Source organism: Notamacropus eugenii, chromosome 5, assembly GCF_028372415.1.
Source record: "Notamacropus eugenii isolate mMacEug1 chromosome 5, mMacEug1.pri_v2, whole genome shotgun sequence".
Lineage (NCBI taxonomy): Eukaryota > Metazoa > Chordata > Mammalia > Diprotodontia > Macropodidae > Notamacropus > Notamacropus eugenii.
Window position 1 is genome coordinate 28027592 of NC_092876.1, and position 18328 is coordinate 28045919.

The following is an 18328-nucleotide window of genomic DNA, read 5'->3' on the forward strand; positions in this document are numbered from 1 at the left end:
CCCCATCAGACAAGGGACAGTAAATGGGTAGAAGATAAAGATAAGCAGGTTCTGGATGTTGTTAATGTAGCCCCACTACCACCTCACTCCCTTTAAACCCCCTCAACTTCCCCCTCACATATTGGTGGGCCAGGTCTCCAAATAGAAGAAAACAGATGACAAACTGTTGTCCAATGATTCTGATTCCTGGGAATATTCTAGAATGGATCATTATGTTTGGTGCCCATATAGAAAGGGAGGTGGTGATAACAGAGAACCAGGATGGCTTTCACCAACTTTTATTTTGCAGTGTTGCTACAGTAGATGAAGTTATACTCTTTACATAGTTTACTTAGAGTCTAGTGAAATTTTTGATAAAGTATCATACTGTCCTAGTGGAGAAATTGTTAGAGGAATAGTAGGTGTCAGACCCTCATCTGGATAGTGAGGTCAGTTTGGGGGTTCACTGTATAAAGATCTTGTAGATAAGCTGGAGAGTGTCTGGAAGAAGCAAAAGTGATCTTTAGAGGATTCTAAGGGCTGCTGCTTGGGAGAGGCATTCGGCTTGTTCTGTTTGGCCTCAGTGGCCAGAGTGAGTGTTAACGTTGGCATGGAATTTACAAAGGAGAAAACAACAGGAGTCACCACAGGACTGGCTTCCTCCAGTCGTCTTGACCTTTCTCATCATTGACGTTGTTGACTCCTCTATGGGCTTTCATGACACTTGTCACTGTTGGCTCTCTTCCTGTCTGTCTTAATGTTCCTCAGACTCTTCATCACAACCACTTTCTATGGACGTTCCATAGGGTCTAGGTCGTCTTCTCTTTCCTCTCTGTATACTCCGCAGTAGATAGTACTACAGACATGTTGCTCACCTTGCTGCTCCAGGATACTGCTCAGTGTTGCCGTGTCCCTGGATGACAATGCAGCAGAAATAAGTTCTCTTGATAGAATTCCTCCAGAGGCTCTGAGCCACATCATTTGCACTCGATGACAATAATCAGAGAAGTAAAATCAATTTGGGAGTGGGAAATTGATTCTAGCAGGGGTTTTCATGTAAATATGATTTAATGATCCCAAGGTTGCTAGGAGAAGGTATGCAGAAAGTGTCAGCTCTTATTGTACTATGTACCTGGCAACCACTCAAATTCTGTCAGCCTTATCCAGTTCCTTGTCTACCAGATAGGGATAACATGCCCCATAGTACCTTCACCTGTGGTGGTTCTTCTCATGACTAATTAATGGAAAATATTTAATCATCCTTAAAGCTGCCAAACTTGTTGTGTTTTATTTTATGTTTTGGGACCAATGGTTCAGAATGGTAGAGAAGCAGATGAAGAGATCTTCTCCTTCAGTATCTCTCGTGTTGTATATGAGGAAACTTAAGCCATGGGAGATTGTGATTTACCCATGGTCACAAAGCTAATGAAAAGGGGCTAGGGTTTGATTTTAGGCTTTTTATTCCAAATCCAAGAGACTTTCTGTTACACATACTGCCTTTACTTAGTGATTTTATACTCTTATTCTTGAGCTAATGAGGTTGTAGGATTTCCCCTAAGCTCTGGTTTTCTCCCCTGTTTTTATCTCTCCATCCTTTGCCCTTGAATGCATTGTTAACTTGTACATCAAAGGTCAGGAGAGTGAGTCTATTCTAACCTAGTCTGCAAACCCACTTTCTATTCTTTCTAACTCATTTTTCCTTACCTGCTTTTCTCATCTTGTTTTTACAGCTGAATTACCTCCCACCTTATTAGATACTTACCTGCTACCCCTTCCTTGTCTTTATCCATTTTCTGCAGGTCGTATTGGAGCATATTTAACACCATATGCTTTCTCTGGGTGCCATTTTCAGTTGCATGACCTTATCCCCAGGTTGTTTCCTCCCAGTTCACAGAACTGGGGACATTCATACTTTATATTAATGTCTTTCAGACTTGGAGCCTAGTACTGAGAGCACGGAGGCAACTCCAAAAGAGAACATTCCAGGAGAAGAATCATCCCAGGGGGTGAAGGTAGAAACATTAAGAGGGGCGGATCTTTGCCACTCCACTCTTAGGGGATATGGGGAAAGAGAGAGCCAGAGAAAGAGGCAGCAGGTAAACAAGGAGAGTGGTGTGAGAAAAAGGACTTGGCATCAGAAGACTCAAAGTAGAGAGAAATGTTATAAATGTCACGAGTGTGAGCAAGCCTTCACTCACAACTCAAGCCTTGTTCAACACCAGAGGAGTCATACTGGGGAGAAGCCTTACAAATGTGATGAATGTGAGAAATCATTCTCTCGAAACTCAAGCCTTATCCTGCACCAGAGGATTCATACTGGAGAGAAGCCTTATAAATGTAATATATGTGGCAAAGCCTTCATTCAGAGTTCGACTCTTATTGCTCATCAAATGTTTCATACTGGAGAGAAGCCTTATAAGTGCTGTGAGTGTGTGAAGGCCTTCATTCAAAGGTCAGACCTTGTTAAGCACCAGAGGATTCATACTGGAGAGAAGCCTTATAAATGCAACGAATGTGGGAAAGCCTTCATTAAGAGCTCAACCCTGATTGTACATCAGATGATTCATACTGGAGAGAAGCCTTATACATGCAAGGAATGTGGGAAAGCCTTCATTCAGAGGTCAACCCTTATTGTACATCAAATGACTCATACTGGAGAGAAGCCTTATAAATGCAGTGAATGTGAGAAAGCCTTCACTCAGAAGTCTCACTTGGTCCAACATCTGAGAATTCATTCTGGAGAGAAGCCTTATAAGTGTTATGAATGTGGGAAAGTGTTCACTTACTCCTCACATGTTTTTCGGCATCAAAGAATTCATAATGGAGAAAAGGCTGAAAAATATAAAGAGTAAGAGATAGCATTAATTTGGAATTCAACACTTATTGGACATCTGCTGAATGATACTGGAAATTAGTCCCAGGAATAGAAAAGGCTGGGGATTGATTCAGATTTCAACCCTTGTGGAACACTTGAGAATTCATGCTGGAGAAAGAACATAAATGTAAAGTATATAAAAATTAATTTACTGAGCACTCAACCTTCATTGAATATCAGAGTATTCACATTGAATAGAATTTTATAAATACAAAGAATTCAGGGAAAGCTTTTAGTAAATACTCAAACTTTATTCATCATCAGTTGATTCATATTGAAGAAGTCTTATGAATGTCATGAATGTGAGAAAGCCTTCTGTGGCAGTTAGAGCCTTGTTAAACATCAGAAATAAATAAAGGAAAAAGCATTTGTTAAGTGTTTCTTATGTGACAGTAAACACTGTGCTAAGAGCAAATACGCAAATGAAGAAGATCGTTCTTGTTCCCAAGGATCTTTCAATTTATTTGGAGGTGGGAGCAAAGTTTTGCTGTCAAGAGGATGGAAAGGCCCACAATTCCAAAGTGTTCACCCATATTTACCAATGGCAAGGCACAGAAGTCATTAGCGTGTATTTGGGGACCCTTTCCCACAAAGAATGCTCCCAGTATTAGGAATAGTGCTGTGGACTTGATAAATTGTGAACAAGTAGTTCTTAAGGAAAGAAACCCAAGCTTTTTATAGCCATTTATAAATGCCCCCAATAATTAATCATTAGATAAATGTATATGAGGCAACTTTCTGGTTCAGCCATATACCATCAGATGGGTAAAGTTGACCAAGAAAAGGAAAATGACACATGTTGGATGGGCTGTGGGAAAACAGGCCCATGAATGCATTATTAGAGGAAGTAAGTGGTGAACTGGTGCAGACATTTAGGAAAGCTGTTTGGAACTGTGATTAAAAAAAAAAGTGACTTTGTTCTTGGCATTTACTCCAAAGACTTTATAAAAGAGAATGAGAAGGGACGCATAGATACAAGACTGTTTATGATGTTTCTTTTCATGGTGGCAGGAACGGAATCCTGAGGGAGTACCTGCAGGTGGAGAAGGGTTGAAAACAATTGTGGCGTATGGGTGTGATGGAATACTGTTTTGCTGAATGAAATGATGAAAGGCATGGTTTCTGAGAAACCTGAGAAGACCTATATGATCTGCAGTGTGGAGAGGGCAGAACCAGAAGAATTTATGCAACATCATTAAAAAAGGAATGATTTTGAAAGACTTGATAGCTCTGGTCAGTACAGTGAGCAGCCATGATTCTAGTTGATGAACTGGATGAAGAATGATGAAGAATGCTACCTTCCTCCTGACAGAGAGGTGTTATACTGAATTTGCAAAACAAGACAAGTATTTTTTAGAAAATTTTGTTTTTCTTTATAATGCATATTTATTAATCTCCCTTCCTCCCTCTCCCCCCCTTGTTTAGTGGGGAGAGGTGGGAGGGAAACAAAATTTCTAATGGAAAGAGGTTTCTAAAAAGGAAAGTGGGAATGAATCTAAGGGTCAGAGTGAAAAGAGGATTTTGGATTCTGATTAATTAGGGAGGAAGTGCAGGTTTAAGGTCCTGCCTAGAGGGGAAAGGGAGGGAAAGCATCAACAGAAAGACTGGAGGAGAAGTAATTGGGAAAAGGGGGAAAATGAGAGTCCTTGTGGTCACATGTTCTGAGACCATCCAGACATCCCTGGGATGGAATCTAGGACTTTTTGTCACTGGGGAGGTAGAAACATTGGAGGATTCATATTGGAGTGAATTCATAGAAAAGTAATAAATGTCTGAAAGATTTCTCACGCAATAAAAACCTTACTCATCAGAGAATTCATAATAGTGTGGGGGGTGTGTGTGTGTGTAGGACATGGGGTGGGGAACTAGCCACTTCTAACTTAGGTAAGTTAATGTATGCATATAAATATATATGCACTTGTTATCTTTCTGTAAGTAATATGATGCATTTTTTTGTTTCTTGATCCATTCTGTAGCTTTTACTTAATGAAGGAATTTAAACCATTAATACTTACTGTTATAACTAATAAATTGAACTCGTTGTCTGACATTTTCTTATTGATCATGTTGCCTGGAGAGAGTGAAAGCTATCTTAATCTGTCTTTTTCTATGACTGATGACCACGTAAAGACTTCATTCTGTGAGAATTTTTCCTTCTCACAATGACCTCCTATCCCTCCACCTCCTAGGTCCTCAATAGGCCAGGAGCCTCGAACTGCATATATTCTCGTCCTTTTAGTCTCAACACTTTGGTGAACTGATTTAACTCCCCCAATCCTCTACTCTTTAATTCTTTGCCCTCTTATCCTATTGCTGATCACACCTAGCCAAACACCAGCCCTGCACTATTCCTAGCTCCTTTACTCCTAAGAACATGCTGCTGAAAAGATCCAAGATACGATACTGATAGGGCCCTTTATAAATTTATGCTATCTCATCTCAACTGGACCCTTATTGAAGCCAAGCAATCTTTTTGTACTTCCAGGATGACCAAGTTGATCTGTTACCTCATGTTGGAGGTTGGAATGAAATTAAATGCTTATGGAAGCTCTGACAGTTAACAAAATGAGATTGATTTAGATTAGGGAAAAGACATTCAAGAAGGTTATTTATAGAGGACACCATATTGATTCAACTGAGTGTAGCTCTCCTGCCTCTATTGTCTATGGTGGTGTGTAGGCCAAGTCTCAGAGAGCAAATGGAATTTTTTGTAGCTTTTTGTATTTAGGATATCCGTGTAAGTAAGGATGATCACTTGATAGATCACTTTACCTCACTTATGCTTGATAACCTTTTTTAGGTAAGTGCATTGGAGTAACATTGGCGGGGGGGGGGGGGGAGCTCTGTTCTGATTAGTTGAGGGACTTAGTCATATCCTGTGGGACCTGTATCAAATTAGCAGGGTAGTGTGGATTCAGAGATTCATGTTTATGGATGCGTAAGGTGGAAGTCTTCAGTCAAGTTCCTAAGAAGGAAGCGTTGGGTGGTGGACAGATACTCTAATGGGTCTGTTTTCCTCAGTTCTCTGCTTCTTCTAATATGTCATCTGTATGGTCACCAAAGTGATTCTTCAGGGATCATAAATTTCCCTCTACAACCTGGTGAGAGATAGTATCCCGTGCTCTGGCAATTTACATTTTTGTTTTAAATTTTCTCATGAATACTCTTTTGGCTAGTCTTTCATCTTTTACACAAAGCATTCTCTACTCATGTCTTCTTCTGGTGCCTAATCATGGTATGGAGTTGAACTTGGGTACTGGAAGGCTTTGCAACGGGCATAATAGACTGGGAAGGGTTTTTCATCTGGCCTGGCAGTGTGTTCATGAGCCATATGTGCTCTCTGAAGATGAGCAGGATTCAGTTCAGAGAGGATAACCACCATTGGGTTGGCCACTGGGCAGTGACGACTTTTGGCTAACTGATGAAGCCCAGTTCCTGAAGTGTATAGGGATTACGATGAAGGAATCAGTGAAATGAATAAACAACTATTTATTGAGTCCCTGTTCTACACCAGCCACTGTAGTTGGCACTGGGGAGAGAAGTAAGATGGTCCTGCCTTATAGGGAGCATGCTTTCTAAAGGAGGAGGTGACATATATAAGGGAGGAAGCCATAGATGGAAAGTTTGGTTCCAGGGATGGTTAGAAGAGCCATGAGATTGTTGATGGATATACCCTACCAGGCTATGTAGCTGGAGGGACCTTCTGCATCAATGGAGTCATGAACCCTGGAAATAAAGGCAGAATCTAACCTGCCCACCCTGATTCTCTAGTCACCCATTGTCCCAGCAACATGGATTAAAGTTTCATTCTTCCCTCTATTACTTCTTTTGCTTTCCATATACCCAGTTCATGGAAAAGCATCATAGAATCATAGCACAGTGGATTTTATTCTGGACTTGTAAGTTAGGAGACACTTTGGATACACCATGTTGGGTGACGGGAGAGGCCTTTGGCAGGTGTTAATCTGCTTTGCTAGAGAGAGATTCCCTGTACCTCTCAAAGCACAAGTCCAGGCCTCTCCACAATTATTGCTGCTCTGGTTATTACACTAGAAAGAATCAGTGAACCAATAAATACTTAAGTACCTACTACACGCCAGGAATCTTAGTACCTACCATTCTGTTCCATTCGCTTCCATTGACTTAAGCTTCACTGTCCAAGTCATTGTAGTTGGTGTGCTTGGGCACAGGTGAACAACCCAGTCTCTGTCCTTCAGGAGCACATCATTTAAGTTGGGCAGTGGCGCAGTGCATAGAATGCTGGAGTCAGAAAGACTCATCTTTGTGAGTTCAGTTCTGAACTCAGACACTTACTAGCTGTGTGACCTTGGGCAGGTCACTTCACCCTGTTTGTCTCAGTTTCCTCATCTGTAAAATGAGCTAGAGAAGGAAATGGTAAACTACTCCAGTCTCTCTGCCAAGAAAACCCCAAATGGGGTCATGAAGAGTTGGACATGACTGTAGTGACTGAAGAAGAAAACAAAGACATAGAACAAACATAACCCCAGGGAAAATGTGGCACAAGTAACCTCTGAACAATGATCTGATATGGGCAGGGCAAGATTGCTTTCTTTATTTCTTTCTTTCATTAACCCCAGAACAGTTTTGTGACTCTCTGTGACATGTTTCAGTCTAACTATGCCTGTCTCTCAGAAATATGGTTGTTCCATTCTTGGTGTTGTTTTGTGAATAGGAAAATGAGTAACCCTTGTGCATCAGAAAGAACAGTGGGAGCTTCTGGACCTCCATTAAGGTCTTTGTCCATTAATACTGCTTTGTTTGGAAAACTCCCCCTAGTTCCTTGATTTCTTCTGTCTCACTAAAACTCCATTTTCTGAGAAGGTACAGATCTCACATTGCAATTGTATTTCCTTTCTTCTTTTTCCCCATGTGTGGCAGCTTTTGTCCTTCCTGTGTGGTAGTCTATAGCTTGGTACAGAGAGGATGTTTGGTGGAACAAGTTAGTTACAAACATAGAGAACCAAATAAACTCAGTAGCCTAATGTTCGATAAATCCCCAAACCTCAATTACTAGGGAAAAAATTCACCATTTATAAATATAGTGAATTTGGAAAAGCCTACATTCAAAGCTCAGCCAGGGGCAACCAGGGCTGTAGTTGTATCAGCAAACCCAGACTAAGCTTGGAAGCTTACAAAACTCAGACGTAGGAGGCATTGGTCATATTTCACCTTAGAACATGTGGCTTTAGGCAGCCTATGAGCTTTCTGGTTCCCAGTCTGAGCTATCCCTAAGATCACTGAAGAATATAGCAGTGCCCAAAGAAAGCAAGAACAAAGCGCAAATCTTCAGGAATTCAGAAGATAGAAAACAGCAACAGGAAAAAGACTCTTATCCTAAAAAGTTATAGTAAAAAGGATGCCCAAAGATCCCAAAGACGAGAATGACTCTTTATATTCCATATAAAAAGATTCCATATTCACGGAAAAACATGGCTTGGACATAGGTTCCACTGGAATTCCTGTAGGATTCCTATAGAAGTAGGGTTATTGTTATGTTAAAGAGTAAAAATTATTTAATAAATGTAATGAGAGTACTGGAGGGAAAGAAAAGAGAACTATGTATTAAAGACTTGTAGGAGAATTAAGAGCACAGCAAAAGAAAGATGAGACCTTACCCATGCAAACGAGAATGAACTGAACAGAAGGTAACGAACTCTGTGAGACAACAAGAAATATTAACAGTCGGAGCTTTAAGTTAGCAGCAGTAGTACTATCATTTTCGTTATACTGTCGTTGCCTGTCCACGAGATCTGAGTCTGTTAGCAGTTTGAGTTCTGTATTTCTATAGGGAGTATTTTGTATTTGAATCTGCACAAATAGTTTTTGTGTTCTGGTAGATTGATGTCCAGATATTTAATAAATGTTATAGCTATATTGAATTGAATTTCTGTTTCTGTTATTGGATTTTGGGTTTTCTCTTATTATATATTAAATTATCTTGGATTTTGTTCTTATTATACAGAAATACTGTTGATTTTTGTGGACTTGGTAGCCTGCAGTTTTGCTGAAGCTCTTGTCTTAATTAGTATCTTAGCTGATTCCCCAGATTTTCTGCGTAAGCTGTCATGCCATCAGCAGACAGGCATGGCTTTTTCTCTGCCTGTTACTATGCCGTTAATTCTTTGTTTTCTCTTGGTGTCATTGCTGGCATTTCTAGAACTGCATCATATAACAGTGGATGGAATGGGCATATTTACTTTATTCCTTTATTCCATTGCACATGATGTGTATTTTTGCTTTTAGGTACTTCATGTAATACCTTAAAAAGGTCCCCTTCTGTTTATTATGTATTATAGAATTTTTTTATATAAATAAGTTTTTTATTTTGGCAAAGGCTTTTTTCACATGTATTGAGATAATCATGTGGGTTGAGGCATTTTTATTTTTCAATGTGATTATTTTCCTGATGTTGAACCATCTTTACCTTGCATGAACTGCTGTTTCCTGACAAGATTTTACTTTTAAAATTTCAAATGATATTCTTTAGTGATCAGTCTATAGTTCTCCCTTGTTTTATCCTTCTCTGGTTTATTTATTGGGGCTATATTTGTCCCACAAAAGGTATCTCATAGAGTGCTTTCTTTCTCAATTTTGGGAATAATTTTGGTAGTTACGGTATTGTTTTTCAAAACTTATGGAATTCTCCTGCAAATCCATCAGGACCAGGAATTCTTTCTTTGATAGGTCCTTTAATAGCTAGCTCTATTTTGGTTACTGAGGGTGGATTATTTATGATCTCTATTTGTTTTTCTGTTGGTTTAGGCATTTTACATTTTTGATGGCATTTCTCTATTTATAGTCTTAGTGTTTTCAATATACTGTGCATAGTATTTGGTAATTATTTTAATTTCTTTTTTATTTTATTGTGATTTAACATTGTTCATTAGCTATTTTGTTCATAGTTCTGCCTTTATAAGCAGTGTAACTGTTTATCAGTTGTCTCTTGGATTTTGTTATTATTATGTAGAAAGGCTATTGATTGGAGTAGGGGGTGGTTTGTAGCCTGCAACTTTGCTGAAGTTGTTAATCACCTCATGTCGTCAGTAAATAGGGTTAGTTTTATATCCTGGTCTGTCTTTATGCTAGTAATTTTTTCTCATCTTACTGCCATTGCTACAGCTATATAAAATGATAGCAATGAGAGTGGGCAGCCTTGCTTTCACTCCTTTATTTGTTGGGAGACTTTCTACTGCATCCTCATTATATGTGATGCATATTTTTGGTTTGAAATAATACTTTTTAAAGATATCAAAGGAAACAATGAATACAAGGAAAGATTAAAGGGGGAATAACACTTCCAGATGTCAAACTGTGTTGTAAAGCAGCAGAAATTTTTAAAAAACCAATTTTTTTGGTATTGATTAAAAAATAGGTAGAGAACAGTAAAACACATGAGCAGAGGGAAAACTAGAAAAAATAGGACTCAGCCCAATGTTCTGTAAACCTGAAACCATAAAAGATGGAAAACTATAAAGCATTCTGTTGGAAATTAGGCTTAGATTGCAGTTTTACATCACCTTCCACAGTAAATCCAAAATATATGTGACATGAATATTACATATCATAGTAGGCAAAAATTTGAAGAGAAACAGATCATATACTTTTCACATCTGTGAATAGTAGACATATTCTTAATTATATAAGATATAGAAGCATTTACAAAAAAGTTTAGTATTCAAGTATTCAAGATGTATGGACAGTGTGTGTGTGTATGTGTGTATGTATGTGTAAGCAAAAGCTATTCCCCAGTATATGTGGTCAAAGAATATGAACTAATAGTTCTCAAAAGAATTGCAAACGATTAATAACCATAGAAAGAATGATCCATATAATAATAGAAATGTAAAATTGAAAACCCTTGAGGTTTTACCTTGCACCCAGAAAACTGGTAAAGATGGCAAAAGATAGAAATAGTCAAAATAGAGGTGTTGTGGGAAGATAGGCACACTAGCTTATTGTTGTTGTAGATCTATGAATCAGCACAATTAGTATAACCATTTGGGAAAATAAAGTGACTGAAACCTTCAAATATTTTAACCCAAAGTATCTGCTACTAGGTGTGTACCTCAGAAAGGTTATTGATAAGAAGAAAATACCTATATACACCAAAACGTTAATAGCAGCATTTTCAGTGGTAGCAAAGAACTGGAAATAAAGTAAATGCCCATCAGCTGGGAAATGACTAAACAAAGTAGGGTGCATAAATATCGTGGAATGTTACTGTATTATAAAAGATGACCAGTATTGGATGCAGAGGAGCATGGAGAGATGGGAACTGATACAGACCAAAGTGAGCATTGTCAGGAAAACAGCATGTACTGCAGTAGTGTCAATGAAAAGTACAGTAATCACAAAATAATCCAAAGTGAAAATTACGGAATTATGCATGACACGCACGGTCCCGACAAGAGAGATGAGTGCCTGTACCCTACTCCTTTGCACAGTTGGGAGGCCCATGGGTGTGGACGTTTGCTCATGTTTTGGGACTTATTCCAATATATTGATTGGTTTTGCTGATATCTTTGCTTTTTATTTTTTTCTTTAAGATATTATATTATAACATGGAGTGGCTTTCTGGGAGAGGAGGAAGGAAGGATATTGGGAAAAACTTGGGCAATGTAAAAATAAGATATCAAAACTTTATAGAAGTCAAAAGATGGGAAAAATAGAAGAAAATGTCAGATATCTTGCATTATAAGCATTGGACCTGAAAAACATAAGGTTGAGATCATTTAAGAATTATTGGACCACCTGAAACCTATGACAGGAAAAAAAAGAGCCTAGACATCATGTTTCAAGAAATCACAAAAGAAAACAGCATAGATTCTAAAAACCAGAGGCAATATGAAAATGGAATCCACTTGTCATCTTCTGAAAGAAATTCCTAAATAAAAGCTTCCAGAAATGTTATAGCCAAAATCCAGAACATCAAGAAAGAAAGAATTCAAGTACAGAGAAGCCACAGTCAGGACCACACAAGATTTAGCAGCCACAACTTAAAGGATCAAGGAACTTGGAAGATGATATTGCAAAAGGCAAAAAGAAAGGTTGAAGGAAAGAAAAGGCTTACAGCAAAGAATAACTTACCCAGCAAAACTCAGTAAAATCTTACTGGGGGGCAGTAGGGTAGGAGGGAAGTGGACTTTTAATGAAATAGAAGACTTCCAAGTATTCCTGATGAAAAGACCAGAACTGAGTAGAAACTTTGAAATTCAGACACAGGAGTCAAGAGAAACATAAAAAGGTAAATAAAAGCAAGCAATCAGAATGCATTATACAAAAATGAAATGTTTACATTCTTATAGAGGAAGGTGATATAAATATCATCAGAGGTAACAGATGGAATCAGAGAAGACGGAGGGCCTGGGAGTCACGTTTCTTTTGGTGTTATTTAATAAGGAAGGAAAGTGAGGAAAAGATGTTAGTGGGGAGGGAAAGAAGAAAGGGTAGGGAGAGTGGGAAATGTTTGAACCTCATTTTAATCTGTACCGGTCAAAGTAGGAAAGAATGCACACAAAGTCAGATGCAGAAATGCATTTCACTCAACCAGGAAACAAGAAGGAGAAAGGAGGGAAGAGGGGAAAATAAGAAAGAGGTTAGATTGAGTTAAAGGTTATTCGTAACCAAAACACTCTCACCCCAGAGAGTGAATCACAAGAAGGGTTTACAAGGGAAAAAAGGAAAGGTAAGAATCTGTGACTAGAACCTGGGCAAGTGAAAGAGAAGAAAGGAAGTGAGCTAAAGTGATACTGTTAGGCATAGAGCATTGGCTCTGAGCATGCTTCTTTGTAAAAAGAAAATGGGAAAAAAAGAGGAAAAAGTGTAAGAGAATAGGATAGATCTATACAGTTAATGAGCATGATTATCAATATGAAAGGGATTAATTCATCCATAAGATAGAAGATAGTTTAAAAAGCAGAATTCAACCATTGGTTATTTTCAGAAAACATACGTAAAACATAAAAAACGGACACAGTTTAAATAAGGAGCTAGAGCAAAACTGTTATATTTCAATTGAAGTAAAAAAAACCAGTGGTAGTAATCTTGACTTGCAAAAGACTATAGCATAAATAGATTTAACCTAAAAGAGATAAAGAAGGGAAACTAAATCTTGCTAAAGAGTGACATGAAAGATAAATTAATATCAGTCCTTAACATGTAAACTTCTAATGGCATTGTGTCTCAATATTTAAAAGGAGAAATAGAATGCAGAGCTATAGGAGTTAGATGCCTCACTGTATCCCTTTTCAGAATTAGACAAATTTGACAAAAACCAGAAAATTTAAAGACCTGAATAGAATTTTAGTAAAGTTAGATATGTTAGATATGCTAGACCTCTGACCATAATTGAATGGGAATAGAAGGGAGTATAAATGCTTCCATGCTACCTTTACAAAATCTGACCATATATCAGAGAATAAAAACCTCAGAAACTAATGCAGCAAAGCAAAAATATTAGATGTATTTTACTGACCACAGTGCAATAAAAGTCATGTTCAGTACAGTCACTAAATAAAAGATTAAAACTTAAAGACTAATAACTTAATACCAAGAATTAGTGGTTCAAAAAACAAATCATAGAAACAATAGATGCTTTCCTTAACAACAGTGACAACAATCAGACAGTGTGCTAAAGTTTGATTTTTAAGATTTTCATCAATAACAGAAAAAACAGAGCAAGAAAATGGGCATGTAACTAAAAAAATTAGAAAACCCGTTAATTGAAATCAGTTAGACACCAGATTAGAGATGTTGAAAGATCAAAAAAGAGATTAATAAAATTGAAAATAAAAAAGCTCATTTAATTAATACGTGAAACTTAGTTTTTTTTATAAAATGAGTGTAAGTTATTGGTATCTAAATGGAAAAAAGTAGAATTCACAACAAATGAAACAAAGGAAATTGTTAGCAATTATTTTGTCCAAATATATATACCAATAAAACTGATATCCTAATGAAATGGCTGAATATTTATAAAAAATATTCAAGAGATCCCAATCAAGAGAATAGGAAATAGAGAATTTAAAGTTTAAATTAAAAAAAAACCCTCAGAAAAAGAAATTGAATAAGTTTTGAATGAGCTCCCTAAAGGGGGTAGTGGGAAGGCCTTTAGGACAAAAGGGATTTATAAAATAATTCCATCAAACATTCCCAGTACAATTAATACTAGTATTACATAAACTCTTTGAAAAATAGTAAAAGGATACTACTAAATGGCTTCTATGATACAAATATAATCTGGAAACCTACCCAGACAAGAGAAAGTCACAAATAGAGAAAGGAAAATATAGGTTAATATCTGTAATGAATATTGACAAATTTTAAAGAAGCTGTTAGCAAGAAGACTACAACAACATGTCATTAAGATTATACTCTTTGACTGGGTTGAATCTATACCAGAAATTCAGGATTAGTTCAATATTAGAAATTTTCCAAACCATCAATAACAGGCAGCATAAATAATAAAACAACAAAAACCATAAGATCATATCAGCAAGTGGAGAGGCTCTGTGGAGCCGCCGTGATCTCAGTGAATAGAGCGGGGTAGGTGCGCTCTTCAGAAAAATCATTTTGTCAGCTGAGGAGAGGGTGAATCGGAGTGGAGGAGAAGTGATAGAGAGTGAATACTTCAAGCGCCTTAGCGAGGCCTGTGGCTGAGTCAGGGAGAGAAGGGGATATGTAGGTGGGGTGTTATAAAGGTAGAAATGACACAGTTTGACAAGAGGGAGGATTTGAGGGAAAAGATAATGAATTTTCCGAGTTGAGAGACACAGGAGATTAGACTACAAGTCCTTTCTTGAGACCATGTGGTCTCACATGCTAGCATTTTGTCCTGAAAGTTGCTCGGAGGACTTGCCTCAGAATAGGTAAGAAGTAGAAGCATAAGACCTTGGTCAGGAGTCAGGGTTGCCTTGCTTGTCTTGTAGAAGATCCTGAGGGGATCTTGCCCACAAAGGGCATCAAATTATTAGCAGTGGTTCTGGATCTGGATCCCACTGAAGCTAGAGAATAACTTCTGATTCCTGGACTGGAAAGAGGAACCCTATTGGAGGCTCATAGACTTGGGTTCTGATTCCAGGAAGTTTCCCCAATCCAGGCTCTTCTTCACATATCTTCCCTTTTCTCCATCCTTTGTCCTTAAATTATTGTCTCATAACAGAGTAGGAATGCTGTCCTAATCTATTTTTATGAAAAGTTCACATTCCATTCTTCTGGATTAAAAGTGTCAAACTTTAGCCTGCTAGTGGCTACAGAATTTGTGAGTGCAGCCCAACTCAGACTAAAATGTGATTGGGAAATGTTCAGCAAACTAAATAAAAATATACTGTAACACCTGTTATTTTTATGGTTTATGGTATGTGTTGACTATATTGACCTCTGTATTCAACATATACACATTCATCTATTCCTTTCTTACTTTTTTAGATGCTTCTTACCTTTGATCCTGAACTTTCCAGAGTGTCAGGACATATTTAAGAATGCTCAACATTATGCTCATTCAATCTCTGGGCACCATTTTTGGTTGCATTATCCCATCTTACTTTTTTTCTTTTTCCTAGCTCAGAGAATGAGGGAATTCACCATTTTTCTTAATCTTTTTCAGACTTGGAAGCTATGACTGAGACCACAGATACAACCCCAAAAGAGAACTTTCCAGGAGACCAGTCATTCCATGGGGTAAAAGTAGAAAAACTCAGAGGGGGCAAACGGTGCCACTCCACTTTGGAGAACTGTAGGGAAAGTGAAAGCCATAAAAAGAGGCAACAGTCAAAACAGGAGAGTGATGTGAGAAAAATGACTAAACGTCGGAAGATTCACACCAAAGAGAAAAGTTATAAATGTAATGAATGTGGGCAAGGATTTACTCACAATTCAAGCCTCATTGTACATCAGAGAATTCATACAGGAGAGAAGCCTTATAAGTGCAATGAATGCGGAAAAGCATTTATTCGCAGCTCAGTTCTTAGAATACATCAAAGGATTCATACTGGAGAGAAGCCTTATAAATGCAATCAATGTGGGAAAGCCTTCATTCAGAAGTCAAACCTTATTTTACATCGGAGGATTCATACTGGAGAGAAGCCTTACAAATGTAATCACTGTGGGAAGTCCTTCATTCAGAGCTCAGACCTCATTGTACACCAGAATGTTAGTACTGAGGAGAAGCCTTATAAATGCAATGAATGTGGAAAATCCTTCATTCTGAGTTCAACCCTTATTGTTCATCAGAGGAGTCATACTGGAGAGAAGCCTTTTACATGTAATGAATGTGGGAAAACATTCATTCAGAAATCAGACCTTGTTAAGCACCAGAGGATTCATACTGGAGAGAGGCCTTATAAGTGCAATGAATGTGGGAAAGCCTTCATTGAAAGTTCTACTCTCATTGTACATCAGAGGATTCACACTGGAGAGAAGCCTTATACATGTATTGAGTGTGGCAAAGCATTCACTCGAAATTCCTACCTGCATCAACATCAGAGGGTACATACTGGAGAGAGGCCTTTTAAATGTAATGAATGTGGGAAAACCTTCGCTCGAAATTCAAGCCTTGTTGTACACAAGAAGGTCCATACTGGAGAAAAAAGCCCTAAAATGGAATGAATGTAGGAAACTTCATTCAGAATTCAACCATTATTGAACATTAGATGTTTCATACTTGATAGAAGTCTTATAAATATAATGAATGTGGGAATGCCTTCATTCAAAGGTCAGATCTCATTAAGCACCAGAGGAGTCATTTTGGAAAGAAGCCTTACTAATCCAGCAAGTATGGAAATTCCTTCATTGAGAGTTTCAAATGCATACATCAGAGGATACATACAGGAGAGAAGCCTTACGAGTGTAATGACTGTGGCAAGGCATTTTCCAACTCTTGACTTTTTTCTGCATCAGAGAATTCCTGGAGAGAAATCCTTGTTGTATGTGAGCTGAGGCATATTAGAGTGGAGGCTCACAAATGTAAATGATTTGGGAAAGCATTCACTCAGAGTCCAGTGCTTATTATATTTCTGAGAATTCATACTGCAGAGAATATTCATAAATACAAAGAAGGAGAAAAACAGCTTACTGAGAACTCAGCCTTGATGAGACATCAGAATATTCATAGTGGATAGAATCTTATAAATGCAATTTATGTGGGAAATCCTTGTTTGGTGTTAACCATGAGAGGATTCTTACTGGAAAATTACTTTATAAATGTATGAAATGTAGGAAAGTGTTCAGTAATTTCTCATACTTTATTCAGTAACAACTGATTCATAAGGGATTGAAGACTTCCAAAGTCATTTATAGAGGGCTGATTACGTGCCAAGTACTTTGCTAAATTTGGGGGATACAAATAGGAAAAGGAGCCAGTCTGCCCAAAGAGCTTGAAGCTGATGTGTAAAAACAATCCATATAAAAGGATTGAGATTCAAGGAGGATGGCAAGGCTTAGAGGTCCTCACTGTTCAACTGTAGGGCCAGTGTCGAAGCCTAGTATTTTCTAGCATGAATTTGAGGGTCTTTCCTGCAGACACTTTCCACCGGTGGTAGGAATAGGGTTGTGGAATTGATAAATGATCAGTGAATGAAAGCATTAGGGTAAGGGAGAAGTTGAATGAAGAAAATGTCTTTGTATCAGGTTTCTCAAATAAGAATTTGGTATTCAAGATGTAGAATTTCCCTATGGTTTATTTCCCCCCAAATAAGTTTCACACTCTTTGAGCAGAAATTGGCTTCTTTTTTTTATCTGTATCCCTGGCACTTAGTGCAGTGCGTAGCCCATAGCTCTCCATAAATTATCATGTTGTCTGTACACCCACAGAGTATTCCAAAGGTTTTAGTGTGGTTTTAAGCTATTAAAGCCATTTCCCCAATACAATTGCAATGTGACAGTATTGTTTTTGATTTTTGACCAATTCTTTAACTTTGTCATTTAGTGATGGTATTAAAGTTGTCAACATTTATTGTTAATCAATAAATTCATTTTGACTTCTGACATTTTCTTACTGACCAAGTGAAATTTATCTTAATCTTTTATAGCCATCGACTCCATGATTTGATTTTCTGGTCAAAATACTTTTTTATTCTATTTTCCTCTCTGCCTGATGACCCCTCAGATCTTACGCTTCATTCTCATGTGCCTCCTGTCCCTTAACCTCCCTGTTCATCTGTGATCCCTTGTGCTTGCACTACCTACACACCCTCCCCTCCCCTCCCGTCCCCTCCCCTCCCCTCCCCTTCCCTCCCTTTCTCATCCCCTTGGGAAACCATTTCAGTTCCCCGTAATCCTCTTCCCTTGAATCTCTTGTCATGATGACAGTCACAGTATGTCACAGCCTAACCTTAGATTGCTCCCACCATTTAACTCCTTGACTCTTACTAGTATGCTGCTGAATAGAGCTGAAGAAAACGAAGACACTGTACTAAATAGGTTCATTACAAATTTAGGCTATATCTTCTCAAATGG

General features: G+C 38.0%; 1 protein-coding gene and 1 pseudogene across 2 annotated transcripts in view; both read left to right on the forward strand.

Moving 5' to 3' along the window:
- Positions 1–18328, forward strand: part of LOC140503784 (uncharacterized) — a 125380-nt gene that overhangs the window by 42278 nt on the left and 64774 nt on the right. The window lies entirely within an intron of this gene.
- LOC140503785 (uncharacterized) lies at positions 2836–17859 on the forward strand (annotated as a pseudogene).